Raw genomic sequence first — 14,994 nt, forward strand, 5'->3', positions numbered from 1 at the left:
CAGAAAATAAACAATTTCTAAAAATTGAACAATATATATAAATAAAGGTTATGGAATATCTTTTTGAGGTGAATAAAATATAAAAGTATCTTCGGTGATGGTTGCAAGTATCTGTGAGTATATTAAAAACCATTAAATTGTATTCTTTAAATGGATAAATTGTATGTTATTTGAATTATATCTCAGTAAAATTAATAGACAGAAATAGTGCATTGTTATTTAAATTGGCATTATTACTAGTAAGGGTGAACATTTTCTTTTTTTTGTTTGTCAATTACAGTACTTTTTGTCTGTGTCCTCCTACTTTTAAAAATTGTTTCTTTGGACTAGATTGTACCTAGCTTTTTGAGTTCCTGCTTCTTGGACTATTCTTAATCTAAATTCTTGTTCCTTGTGTACCTCTTAAATGGTGTTTCCCAGAGTTCTGTCATTTGTTTTTTCTATTTCCCTGTGTTCTCTCTAGTTACTGTGACCTGGACTTTTTAAAATTGAAGTACAATTCACATAAAATTCATTCTGCATAGGCAACAAAAACAAAAATATATTAAGTGGGGCTTCATCAAATTAAAAAGCTTTGCACAGCAAAGGAAACAATCAACAAAGTGAAAAGGCAACCTACCAAATGAGAGAAAGTATCTGCAAATCATACATCTAGTAAGGGGTTATTACACAAAATATATAAAGACCTCCTAACTCACTGTTATTCTCTCCGACTCTATTCCTATCATTTTTCTTGGTAATTGCAGTATTCATATGTAGATAATCCTTCCTGTCCCCTGGCCTTTCAGAACTTTGAACTTCTTTCCTTCCTTTTTTTCACTGATCTTGCCCTTGGCCCACGATATCCTGACATCTCCATGGAGTGTCTCCATAGTCTCAGTTGAGAGCATCTCATTTTTCAGTCACCACTCTGTCTAGCATATTTCTTCTTGTATCCTAACTCTGCTGATCTTTTGAACCTACCAGGATTTATAATCCCACTACTTTAAAAAAAATTATTGATTGATTTTAGAGAGAGATAGGAAGAGAGGGGTAGAGCGAGAGAGACACCGATCTTTGTTGCTCTAGTTACTTATGCCTTCACTGGTTGATTCTTGTATGTGCTAACCGGGGATTGAACCTACATCCTTGGCATATTGGAATAACGCTCCAACCAAGTGACCTACCCAGTCAGGGCCTAATGCTACTACTTTTTATTTTTCCTTACTTCCCCTCATGTCTTCACTCCCTTCCTTATAAACTCTGGCTTATATGTATACTTTCTATACTACCTTGCTCCTATCTTGATCAAAATCACTCCTTTTATATATTATAAACCTCCTTGCTCTTTCTTGATTGTTTAAAATTTATTGGGGTGGCAAGAGAATTATAATTATGCTGACTGACTACAGTTTACACTTGATCTTAGCCAAAAGCCTAAAAAGTGATGATCACAATTTAAATTCACAGCTACTTTCCTTGAATAGCAGCCATACCCTGTAGCCCATTCACTCTTTCCTGGCTGACTGTTATCATAAAATTCTTTATGTTTATTTGCTTACCCTCACTCTCAGCAGATGACCTTGCTTGTCATTTTATCACTGAGAAGTAAAAAGCAATAAAAAAAAATAACTTACACAAATCTTCTGTATCTACCCAAGTACCAACATCTGCACCTGTAACTCTGCCTGCTGTACTTTGCCATGGATAAACTCTTTCTATTCCTATTTTAGGCTGATTTTCTCCACAAGTACACTAGATTTTGTACCCCACCACCTTCCCAAAGTCATCACTTCATTTGTTCTCTTTTTGTGCTGCATCATCAATATTTTCTTCATCACTGAATCATTTCCATCAACATACTGGAATGTTTTATTTCTTTCAGCTTAAAAAAAAAACCAAACAAAACTTGATTCCATGTTCTCTTTTAGGCATTGCTCTTAATTTACTTGATTTGTTAACAGCATTTGACAGGGTTGATTTATTCTTTCTTGAAATAACTTTCTTATTTGGCTTCTAGTACTCTACTTTCCTGATTTTCTTTGTTTTCTCTGGCATCTTCTTGAAATGTTCTGGTAACTCATTATCTCCCTGATCTCTCTCTGTACATTGTAAGCAAGGTCTTCTACCTTCATTCTCTTGGTGATGACATTTATTTTCATTGCCTTATATATTATCTACATCTAGTTTTTCAAACCCTGTTTCATTATTGATCCCCCTCAAAGAGTCATTTTAGACATTTTTTTCCCTAATCATACCCTCTCAATTTTATTATTTATTTATGAAATTTTATTATTTATTTTCCAACCCCCCAGCCCTATTCCTTTTCAGCTTGTTCTCTATATCTGTGGGTCTGTTTTGTTTATTCATTTATTTTGTTTTTTCAGATTCCACTTGTAACTGAAATCATAATTTTTTTCTTTTTTTATCTGATTTATTTCACTTAGCATGATGCCCTCTAGGTCCATCCATGCTGTCGCAAATGACAAGGTTTCATTCTTTTTTATTGCTGAGTAATATTCCATTGCATGTGTGTATTTTCTTTATCCATTTGTCTATCAATGGATCCATGAAATTTTAATATCACATATACTGTGTATTTGTTTATGTGCTATGATCCTTTGGTTGGCCACAAACCATTGTATCCTCTAAGCTTTCCCATTCCAAGGAAGCAGATTTTGTCCTCTGTTGAGAAGGCATGTTTTACATGCTGACAGTTCTTAAGCTGTTAACTTCAACCTGGACTGTCCTTACTGTATCAGATATTACCATGCACACACGCACGCACACACATATACATGCACATACATACAGACCTACTACATGTCTAGGGGATAGCTCAAACTTAAATGTATAAAATCAAACTGATAATCTGACTTTAGCCTATCCATAATGTGTTTCTATGGCTTTACTTTTATTTGTATACCTTTTGCTCTAGCAACATTGAATTTGCTATTCCATACTTCACCCTAGTGGTAGAGGGGCTTAACGACATGATTATCTATCATGTCTTTCCTTCTTTCTTTCTCTCTTTCTTTCTTTCTCTCTTTCTCTCTCTTTCTTTCTTTCTTTCTTTCTTTCTTTCTTTCTTTCTTTCTTTCTTTCTTTCTTGCTTGCTTGCTTGCTTGCTTGCTTTCCTTTCCTTTCTTTCCTTTCTTCTTTCCTTTCTTTGCCAGGCATTGACAGTAGAAATTTCTCTGGCTCAGAGTCACTACCATCATAGGCTTCCATAAGTAGAGTGAGCAGAGATTGTGATGACAAATTCCTGGGGGAAGTAGTAACATTGCAACCAGGATTTTAGATTTTGGTACAGGGCAGGGAATGTACCCTACTCATCTTTGTATTTCAATTGCCTGATCATGGCCTTTACCATTTGATAGAGGATGTATTGCTGTGCCTGGGCTTGGTACCAAAAATACCATAGACTGGGTGGTTTAAACAATGGACATTTATTTCTTACTGTTCTGGAGGCTGCAAAGTCCAGCAAAGATGAGGGTGCTAGCTGATAGGGTTCCTGGTGAGAGCCTTCTTTCTGTTTTGCAGGAGGCTATTTTCTCATTGTTTCCTCATGATGGAGACAAGATCTCCCTCTTCCCCTTAAAAAGCCACAAGTCCCATCCTTAGGGCCCTACCCTCATGATCTCATCCAAGCCTAATTACTTCCTGAACACCATGATATTGGGGTTTAGGACTTCAACATATGAAACGGGGGGCGGGCACAATTCAGTCCACAGCAGAAGAGCTATGAGTAAACGTTCTGAATGTGGACAGCTTTTCAAGACCATGGCATCACAGTACTGTACAAAGAGACACATTTTTGTGTGGTGCTGAAGAATGTGACTTGTATTTTTTAATTTTTTAAAAAGATTTTACTTATTTTTAGAGAGAGGGAGAAAGAGGAGAGGAAACATTGTGTAGTTGCCTCTCCTGTGCCCCCTACAGGGGGCCTGGCCTGCAACCCAGGCATGTGTCCTGACTGGGAATCGAACCGGCGACCCTTTGCTTCGCAGTCTAGTGCTCAGTCTAGTGCTCAGTCCACTGAGCCACACCAGCCAGGGCAAGAGTGTGACTTTTAAATTAAACTATTTTCAGTGATGACTAGTTCAACATTGTGCTACTATGACCAAGATTTAGCATTTTTGGTGAAGATTTCATCTATGTCTGTAGCAGTTTTCTTCTTGTTTAGGAACAGATATCATGGGTTTGGCTTAGTCATTTCTTGTATTCCTTTTCTGGTAACAAAATATTTTTTTAGAATATGTGTTTTTGAAAACCACTTGTGATGTGTTTATAACATTCTGTAAGATTTCCAGGGAAACTCTGTCCCATTATCCTACAAGACAGGAAAGGTAGACAGTTTAGCTTTTCAACACTAGGGATTTTTTCTTTTAATGTTGGAAAATGCTGCTGTTTCTGTAGACAAGCGCAAGTTTTTCTTCTAAAGTGTTATATGGTAAGATTTATCTCAGAATATTCAGATTGCTTAGTCTCTTTGTCAATGAGAGGTCTTTTTTTTCTTTCTTTCTTTTGAAAGATTCTGATGTTACCACTCTGTTCGGTATCCTCATTACCATGTCTGCAGCTTTCTGAGTTATGTTTAAATTATGTTTAAATATCTATATCTACACACATCCACACACACACACATCCACACACACAAATACACACACGCACACGCACACACATATCTACATTGCCTGGGATACGTCTGTTGAAAAACTGTTGAAGAACATTTAAAAAAAACCCTGTCTCTTGTTAGGATGGATTTAAGCATAAGAGAAGATGATATCTACATGCAGCTATGGAGCGGTCACAGAATAGCGCAGATTGATTGGTTTGGAATTCCCTTTTGAATAAATAAGAATTTAAGCCAGGGAGGAATTAGATAGCCAGTATTGCATAATATATCCAAGCAGAACATCTGTGAAAAGCAGTTCTCAAAACTTTGGACTAGTGTTTGCTTTGGCAACACATATACTAAAAAACTTTGGACTATCAGCGAAGAGTTAGTTTAACATCACTTGTAAAACTCTGGTGTTCTAGATAGGAAATATTTTCTTTCTCAACTAATGAATAAGGATATGCTTCAGATATTCTGTTACCAAGGGGAATGTGAATATGAAGAATGGCTTTTTAATTAAAATGTGTTGAGATTTAGTTAACAAACTTCAGTTAAAAAAAATAACTTTATGAAGTTTTTTAATGCTTCCCCCCCCCCCCCATTTTTCACTGTTTCAGCTGGAATCCTAATCCTATAATTGAGGATTTTAGAAATTCAGTTTTTATGTTCTTTTTCACTAGTGGTTTTAAATAGTTGTTAATCCTCCCTTTCCCCAACCCCAAATATGCAGAATAATAATCAGGAAACTAGTGATTTAATACTTTTTAATGGTATTATGGCCCCTTTCTGACATTTTTCTTAGTACCTTAGGGCAAATTTGGGTTGGAAATTTTCTTAAAAGCTGCACAGTGGGTCCTTCCTTCTGAATGATAATTTTACCAGATTGTTAGTGTGCAGTGTGATGCACTCATAACCAAAACCCTAAAAAGATCCAGTTTCCCTGTTACCCCAGAGAAACTGAACAATATTAATTTTTTAGATCCATTTCAAAACAATGGACAGAGGAGGTAAGAATTTGAAAATTAGTAGTTTGCTATATGAATAAAGTTTGTCCCATTTTTAAATTGTATTTTCTTCATGAAAATCTTTAGCTGTCTCATATTCATTTTTCTCTTCTTGTGACACAATTCCAGCTTTGTCTTTGAAGCCTAAGAAGGGAAATGTTAGAACTTTTTAAATTTAGTTACAAACAGTAACATCTTAAATGTGATAAACCAAAACAAAAGGTCTCTATGTTTGGCAAAGTTGCATTCCCCAGGGGCTTACTAAACAGCAACAGCACTGTTACCAGTGTCAGCTGAGGCATTATTTATGTCCTTCTCTAATGGCTTCTTGTTACCCCAAAGTTACTGAAGAAGGTGTGACAGCTACATAGACCTCATTAAGGATTCTTTTCATCACTGCTTAGATTACCTAACCAAACCTGGATATGAGACAGAGTTTGGGAGTTTGACTTCTGCTGGATCTTCTGTAATGATCTCCAACAAAGATCAAATTCTTTTCTGTCCTCATTTCCTGGTCAGTGGCATCTAGGAACAGATTGACATTCTCTGTTTGAGAAAATACAAATTATAAATTATAAACTGCTTTGAGGTAGTTGTCGAGACAAGAAATAATGTATGGATAGTATGTGTAGTTAAGAATGGTTTTCATTTTTCTAAATAATGTTTTTTTAGGAGTGTTTTTTGATTGTCAATTAGTCTATTTTAAAGCAGCATTTTGGAAATTTCCATTTTCCTAACTTTTTCCATCAGATGATTTTCATGTTTCTGAAGGAACATCCTTTTAGAATCCTTTCAATAAGTTGAAGAAAAGAATCATATCTGTTTTAAAAGACAGTTTTAAAACAAACCTCCTTAGACAACAAAAGCTAATTAACATTAACATGTTTTGCTATGACTACTTAGAAATGTGCACTCAAATTTTTGAATTTGCATTTTACACTGATACTTGGTCCTTATGGCTAACTATACAACTGATTTATTTTGCTAGAATCAGTATTTTATTCAAAATTTAAGAAAAATGAGAAACCTATTTAAGAGAGATTTTAATCACATGATGTCCCAAAAGTTTTGAGGTGTGTTTTTAGATAATTTATCAAACTATGTATGGTGTCAGGTAGGTGCTACTTACCAGAGGGATCACTTTGTAAGTTACATAAATGACTAACCATGGTGCTGTACAGCTGAGACTAAGATAATATTGGATGTCAACTGTAATTGAAAAAAATTAAAATTAAAAAGAAGGTAATTAATCAAGACTCTCTTCTGGTAGGAACTAATTTGGAAGAAAATGCTTCTTTCAGATGCCTGTTTACCAATTACTTGGAGTAGCATATGCATTTTATTCACTCTCTGGAAATAACATTGTTCTGCCAAGCACTTATTCTGAGTGTGTTATTTTATAATTCAGAGTAATATTTATATCTTTGTTCTTCTGAGAATGGACGTTGATGCTTGCTTTTCCTTAGTTCCTGCTTGTGAAGATACAAAAGGAGGAAGTGATTTTATTACTGTTTTTAAAGGTTAATAAAAAAGAGCCTTTCAAATTATGCAGTGGTATTATGATTGAAAAATGAAGTTACTAGAGATTTCTTCAAGAATAGATATACTTGAGAACTATATATTTTAATTTGTTAGCATATAAACTGGGTTTTTGTATTGGTTTCATTACATGGCTATATATACATGAATGACCAGTGACTTCGTAGATTTTTTAGTTATTTACTAATTTTAAATAGTATTTTATTTTACTTAATGATTTGTTATTTTAAAAAATTTAGGATCACTTTTTAATTTTTATTTTATATATTTATTTTTAGAGAGAGAGGAAGGCAGGGAGAGAAGCATCAAGGTGTGAGAGAAACGTTAGTGGGCTGCCTCTTGCATGCCCCCTATGGGGGGGTACCTGGCCTGCAATGCAGGCATGTGCCCTGACCTGGAGTTGAACTGGCAAATAGCATTTTTTAGGCAATGGTATTTATACGGCATTAATTTTTTCTCATCTTTTTAAATTTACAAAAACAGATTTTAACAACTTTAAAGGGTTTGGAAATCACCATTAAACAATTTTAGAATTCAAGTTCTATTTTTACTAATTGTTGTAGTTCTGTTTTTCAGACATGATTTAGGTTTGAAATTTTTATTAAAGTTTACTACATTAGGAGTATGAAGAGAAAATTTCAAAGAAACAGCTCCAGAGGAACTGATAAAATGTTTACTTTGGGGAAGACTTGTCACATGTATGCTTATGTGTACCTCAACTATTGAGTAATAAGAAATTAAAAAGCATAGATTTGGAGCTCTAGGTATGCCAAAAATAGCAGCAACCTTTTATAAAACATCGTGGGTCTGAAAAGAATTGTTGCTTTTTCATGTTTTCCTAATGTTCTACCACTGAATCGTTTTAATAAAATACATGTATTAGCATTTTAAAATTCAGACTTTTAAATACTTGTAATGATTTTTTTGTTATTCTCATATGTTTTATTTTGGCTCTCTGCATTTGCAACCAAATTATACTTTATATTCTAGACAAGGTTTATGCCAGCCTACTTGGTTGCTGGCATTCCTTAGCCTCACAGCTGCTGTGAATTCAGCTGTGAACTAGGAAACATATAATAGGATCCTGTTCTCAAAGACCAAAAGGCAATTGTCAGCATGTAAAAGTTGTTTTTGACAGCTCAGTAAATATGTGAGATTTTATGGCAAGTTAAATAGCACTAAGCAATATTAACTAACCATTTTAATTTTAAAGGTTAGAAAGTCCAAAGTACAGAATTCATACATTTGTTATTTTATTCACCAGAGCAGAAGTGGCTTGAATTCACATTTGTTTTTCTATTCAGTCACTTGTCGGTTTATTTTTAAAAAATTATTTGTCTTATTTTGTAACATGTTAAAAAGCTGAGATCTGAACTATTCTCTCTTTAATTTCACTATAACAGAAAGTTGAGACTTAAATTGTTTAAAGACATTTTGTTTTGTGGTTTTTTGATGTGTTTTTAAAAATTGTTTCATACATTAAAAATTTTTTAAAAGATGCCATGTATAATCTGCTTAGAATCTTTTTTTAATTGTTGTTCTATTATAGTTGCCCCAGTTTTCCCTTGTTGCTCTGCCCTGCCCCAGCGCCCTCCACTCTCAGTCCCCACACTGTTGTCCATGTCCATGGGTCATTTATACTTGTTCTTTAACTACCACATTTTGCCATGTATAATGCACTCCTGTGTATAATGCACACCCACATTTTGGGCCCAAACTTTCAGGGGGAAAAATCTTTTGTTTTAATTTTTTAATTCAGTGTATATTTATATTTAGATATTTGTTTTTTGTATTATAAAGGAATTTTCAGCATTTATTTTTGAACATATTGTAAAGAAATTTTATGTACTAGTAAAAAATGTACAATATTTACACATCATAGAAGGCCAAGAACTCTTCATCACTGTCAACATCAGAAGTATCCTCTTACTCAATTTTTACGTTACATTATGAACATAAATACAAGATTTAGAAACATTTATATAGATATGGAATTAGTACTACCCACATACAACGCATGTCCTTATTTTTCCCGCAAAAATTTGAGCAAAAAAAGTGCACATTATGCATGGAAAAGTACAGGTTACCCTTCCCCTTCTTTCCTCTCTTACCTCCTCCCGCCTCCCCTCTGGTCCCTGTCAGTTTGTTCCTTGTTTCCATGCCTCTGGTTCTATTTTGCTTGTCTGTTTTGTTTTGTTCATTAGGTTCCTGTGATAGGTGAGATCATATGATACTTGTCTTTCACTGCCTAGCTTATTTCACTTAGCATAATACTCTCCAGTTCCATCAATGCTGTTGTGATATTTTGTAAAGGGACTAAGTATAAAGTGCCTTTGAAATAAAGGTTATGATTTTAAAATATTATATATTTATATGATTTGATTTAGGTAATATTTTTATAAATTTTCCTGAGATCTAAATTTGGGGTGAAATTTACATTTGTACATTGGAGCATATGATGTCATTCTTTTAGGTTAAAATGATCAAATGGACACAATGTGATTTTTTTCCTTAGAATTACTGTGGTTCTCATATAATTTAATTATGTTTAAAAGTCTATTTTCAATAGCAGAAACATGTTGAGTATCCTGTTTTTAAATAGTACAGTCATTATCCGCTAAGGTCATAATCTATTTCTGAAAATCAGATGTGTGTGAAAATGCTGACTGGGAGCCTATTTGCCTTTATTTTAAAAGGGGGAAAAAAAGTTGTAGTGTTAATTATCACCCCAGACTAACCAATTTCTAAAGTGTAACTGACACTATAAATCACCTACATATAAGTAAAATACTGTCATGTTTAACAAATAATAAGGGTAACAAATCAATTTTAAATGCAGTAAAATCTTTTTTTCCACTGTAATTGATTTTTGCCCATCCCTGGTGCTTTCTTTTAACATTTTCTTAAACATTTTGGGACTCATTTAACACTAAGCAAAACAAGGACTAAATAAATACGAGAGGCTGTGGAAACACATTCAGGGCAAGCACACAGTGCCAGAAAATAGTTCACACATAACACAGTGCCAGAAAATAGCTCATACATCATCCTGTGCCTAACACTTTGATACTTGGTGTGCTTTTTAATATTCTGACCATCATTCAATTATATTTGGAATGTAACTCAGAACTTTTCTTACATACTCTTGTTTAAAATGTGAATTGAATTTTGACATATACAAATATAAAACTTATCCTATATAAACATTGGCAAAAATATCTTGCATTGAAAGATAAGTTTTATAAAGTTTGGTTATTAAACACCCAGAAGCCTTCTACTGGGAATGGTTTAGGGTTGTACTTTCAAAACTCTGCAAGTACTTTTTTGTATTTCACCCTTAACAAATGACATTTTCTACAGTGTAATTTATCTTTACGAGTAGGTTGAAATAAAGCTGAAAACTTTTAAATACGTCTCAAGATTTGTTTTAAAAAAATCATAGTTTTGAAACTATAGCAGTTTATAATTTATATAACAGTGTTGATTTTATATAATAGTGTGAACTTACAGTTTTTAGATCTGATTGCCATTTTCTGTTAATATGTTGTATGACTTAAAGATGGATTGGGGCTTCTGGTCAAAAGAGTACAAGGCAGTTCATGTATTGGCATCTTTCTGCCTCAGGTACATTAACAAAAAAAAAAAAAGGCATAGCTGTGCTCAAGAACAAGGTATCACCAGGGAGCTGAAACGGATTGGAAATACCAAGGGATGGGTGAGACTGAGCAGGCAAGGACTGTAAAATATTGACTCTGTAGGATGATTAAGGGGACCAAATTAAAAAAAAGAAAATCAGAAAACCAGGTTCACTGTTTGAAGACAACGACTTGTGCGGCTCCTCTTTATGCCAATAAAAAATTGCTGCTGATTTGTTCCCTGGAGCTACATTTATAGGAAATTTTCCTCCAAGGGAGGCAGTCTGGTGTCAGTAAAGTATTATAGAAATACAGGGGTGACACTCAGCCACTGTGGCTGAAGGGGAAGTCATACCAGTTATTTGTGGCTTCATTTATTTTGATTGGTCTGGTGTCTCATCTTTAGAAACCATTAACAGGAATACCTAGGGTCAAAGAAGCATAAAGAAAATGAGATCATTAATAAATCAACAAACAACAAGTTCTAGCAAGGGTGTGGAAAAAAGGAATCCTAGTGCATTGTTGGTGGAAATGCAGACTAGTGCAACCACTGTGGAAACCAGCATGGAATTTCCTCAAAAAACTAAAAATGGAACTGCCCTTTGACCCAGTTATTCTGCTACTGAGAATGTACCCTAAGAATAACAGATCGCCAATTTAAAAGAACTTAGGCACCCTTATGTTCAGAGCAGTGCAATTTACAATAGCCGAGTGCTGGAAACAGCCTAAGTGCCCATCAATAAATGAGAGGATAAAAAAACTGGTACATTTACACAATGGAATACTACACATTAGGGAGGGAGGGGGGAGGGAGGAATCCTTTTGCAACAGCATTGATGGAACTGGAGGATATTATGCTAAGTAAAATAAGCCAGTTGGTGAAAGACGAATACCATATAATCTCTCTTGTAAAGAGGAATCTAATGAACAAAAAAACCTAATGAACAAAACAGAACCACAGGCATGGAAAAATGGAACAGACCGACAGTGACCAAAGGGGAGGGAGGGAGGGAATAATGGTGGAAAGAAAGGGAAGGGGACCCTGTCGGAATGACCCACAGACATGGACAACAGTGTGGGATAACGGGGGGGGGGGGGGGGGGGGGCAAAGGGGAGGAGACAGACAACTGTAATAGAATAACAATAAGAAAATTAGGAAATAGTTTGAACTAAACAATAACAATACTAATAAAATCTGTAAGATGCTGCTTGGAGAGAAATGAGTAGTTTAATTGCTTATGAGGGAAAAACGGTAAGACTTAAAGGAAAAAAACATCAAAATATGCTCAAAGTAAATTGAAAGAAATACTAAAAACAGTAATTCAATAATTAGTAACTATAAAAGATCTCAACAAAACCAAGTGTGTTCTTGGAAAGGACAAAATTAACAAATCTTAGGTGAGATTTATAAATAAATTGAAAAATTAGGAATGAAAAAATAATTATCATTACAGATACAATGGACATTCAACATAATTATGAACAACTTCATGCCCCAAATATGTAAACTTGTCTAAATTTCCTTTAAAAATGAAATTATCATAACAATCAAGAAAACTAGAATAATTCATAATTATTAATGAAATTGAATCTTCTCACAAATAAAATCCTAAGCCAAGATGGTTTTAACCAGTTCCTACCGACACTCAAGATTCAAATAATTCTAATTTTGCATTAACTATTCCAGAGTAAGGTTGGTAAGAGAAAGGAAAACTGCTGGCCAGTATTACTCTTGCTCAATGATTAAAAATCCAAAACAAAATAATTCAGTGCAGTTCTCATCGAAACTCTTAATAGTGGTGCTTTTCTTTGTTGTTTGCTTATTTGATTTTTGGAACTTGACAAGATGATTCTGAAATTTACACAGACATGCAAAAGGCTAGAATATTAAACTCTTAATAAATAAATAGGCAGGAAGGGCTTATTTTACCAGATAGCAAGATTTAATTGTAAAGTTACAATAATTAAGACTGTAATTTTGGTTCAAGAATATAGAAATAGACTTATGCTTGAATGTTTGAAATTTGACAGGTAGTGTTGCAGATGAGTTATTGAAATTTTTGACAGGTGGTGCTGCAGCTAAATCGGTGAAGGAAGGGCTTTTCAGGAAGTGGCACAAGAGCAATTTGTTTTCCATGGAGGGGAAAATGGAAATTGCACCATTCTTCAAAGATCAAAATGACAATGGATTGCAGTCTCAAATACAAAAGGCTTTGTAAAACAGACAGGGGTGTCCAACCCATGGCCTGTGGGCGGCATGCAGGCCAGGATGGCTATGAAAGCAGCCCAACACAAGCTTTTAAATTTACCTAAAACCTTTTTTTTTGCTTACCAGTTTTCATTAGTGTTTGTGTACTTAATGTGTGGCCCAAGACAACTCTTCTTCCAGTGTGACCCAGAGATGTGAGAAGTTTGGACACCCCTGTTAGAAGAAACTAGCTTAAATGATCTGAGTCTTGGAAGAATTTTATGACATAAAAAGCCATAACTGATAAATACATATTTGACTACAGTGAAGTTTAAGAACTTCAGGTCATCAGAAAGATGCTATAAACAAAGTGAAAAGATAAACCACAATTTTGGATAAAAAAGACAAACACACAAAAGGCTTGAAGGCTTTGAATGGCCAACAAACACGAAAATAGACACAACCTCATTAAGTCAGAGAAGTCAGAACCATGATACGAGTTATTAAATCTGGCAAATATTAATAATATTGTGGATGTGAAGTAATTGCTAGGGGAATTACAAATAATTACAGGTACAGCTAGTATAGGAACCATTGTGGTACTAACTAGAAAAGTTATGTGTGTATTCTGTATTTCTTCTTTTGTTATCTATTCCAGAGAAATTGTTGCATATTTGTCTCAGCTCACATGTATAAGAATGCTTGCAGCACCATTAATCCAAATAGCAAAAGCATGAGAAATGTCCATCAACAGAAGAATAGATAAATTTTGGCATATTCATATGTACTAGAAATGAGTGAACTATGCCTATGTACTACAACAACAAATGTCTTTGAAAAATAGTGTTGTGCACATCTTAGTGTCGATTCATTTATACTTAGATCAAAATTGGCAAACTGTTTATATTTTTGTGTGTGTTCCATTTATAGGTTGTCAAATTACAAAGAAAAGCCACAGTATGATTACTTCAAATAACGGGATAGTGATAGTTCCTTCTGGTGGAGGTGTTAGGGGGGAGGAGAGGGGGTGATTCTTTTAAAGAGGGGACATAAGGGGTTTCAGAGATGTTGGTTCTTAATCTGGCTGATTGCTTTATTATTTTTTTAAGTGCAGAAGTATTTATGATATAATTCACAATAAAGTAAATAGGAAATCAGAGTCAAAGGATGAAGTACAGGGGATTTTCTCAAACCAGAAAAATGGGGTGGTATTTGGAGGGCCATCGGAGAACCTTGTCTCAGGTTCTAGGGAAAGATATTTCCAATCCTGATTTGTCTCTGAGCTGTAGTTCTATATCTGTAGTTGTCTTATTAACACCCTTGCATGCTTCCTATTAACAACTGAGACTTAGGATAAAGTATCTCATTGTTCTGCCACTAGTTACCATTTTTCCAGTCATCCAGGCTCAAACCTTTCCTATTATACCTGTTATCACTAAATCAATGTTTCTTTTCCTTTGAAAAATCTCATGTATATCTATCCCTCTTTTTATTTTATTATTTAACACCTTTGTGCTTACTCTTTTATTACAATTAAAAAGGAGATATTTGAATATATTTTAACTGAACCATATATAAAACAGTTTTTGTAAACTTTAAAGGCATAAAGTCAGGCCTAAATTTTTTTTAGAAACATTTTGGTAAAAAGAATTAAGAATTCCACGTTGCATAGGTACCGCAGATATTTCCAATCTGATCCACTGGCAAAAAGAAAACACTTAAGCCTTCCTTTAGCTCCTGGCTTTTTAGTCATTTCTTATTGCTGGAATTTCATATTTATTTACTCTTCTTGAGTGAGTAAACTGGACCATGATAGCAGTAAGGCAGCATTTTCTCAATACTCCCCTGCTAAACTTCTAGAGCTCAGTAAGTTGGATCAGCTGCTTTTGACTTGGCTACTTGTGTCTTGAGGCTCTTTGAAGGTCTGTATTGGTCATTGAAGTTGTGGAGATACCAGTATTGAAAAGATTGGTGATAACTGTGTTATTTCTTTGGTTTTCTTTATTCTCTTCATTCCTAATTTCTCTA

At 34.4% G+C, this 14,994-nt stretch overlaps 1 protein-coding gene across 4 annotated transcripts in view; it reads left to right on the forward strand.

Moving 5' to 3' along the window:
* KIF2A (kinesin family member 2A) overlaps positions 1 to 14,994 on the forward strand; it is a 66,548-nt gene that overhangs the window by 17,236 nt on the left and 34,318 nt on the right. The window lies entirely within an intron of this gene.

Source organism: Pteronotus mesoamericanus, unplaced genomic scaffold (assembly GCF_021234165.1).
Source record: "Pteronotus mesoamericanus isolate MK-2021 breed Mesoamerican mustached bat unplaced genomic scaffold, CSHL_Meso_final contig_50, whole genome shotgun sequence".
Taxonomy (NCBI): domain Eukaryota; kingdom Metazoa; phylum Chordata; class Mammalia; order Chiroptera; family Mormoopidae; genus Pteronotus; species Pteronotus mesoamericanus.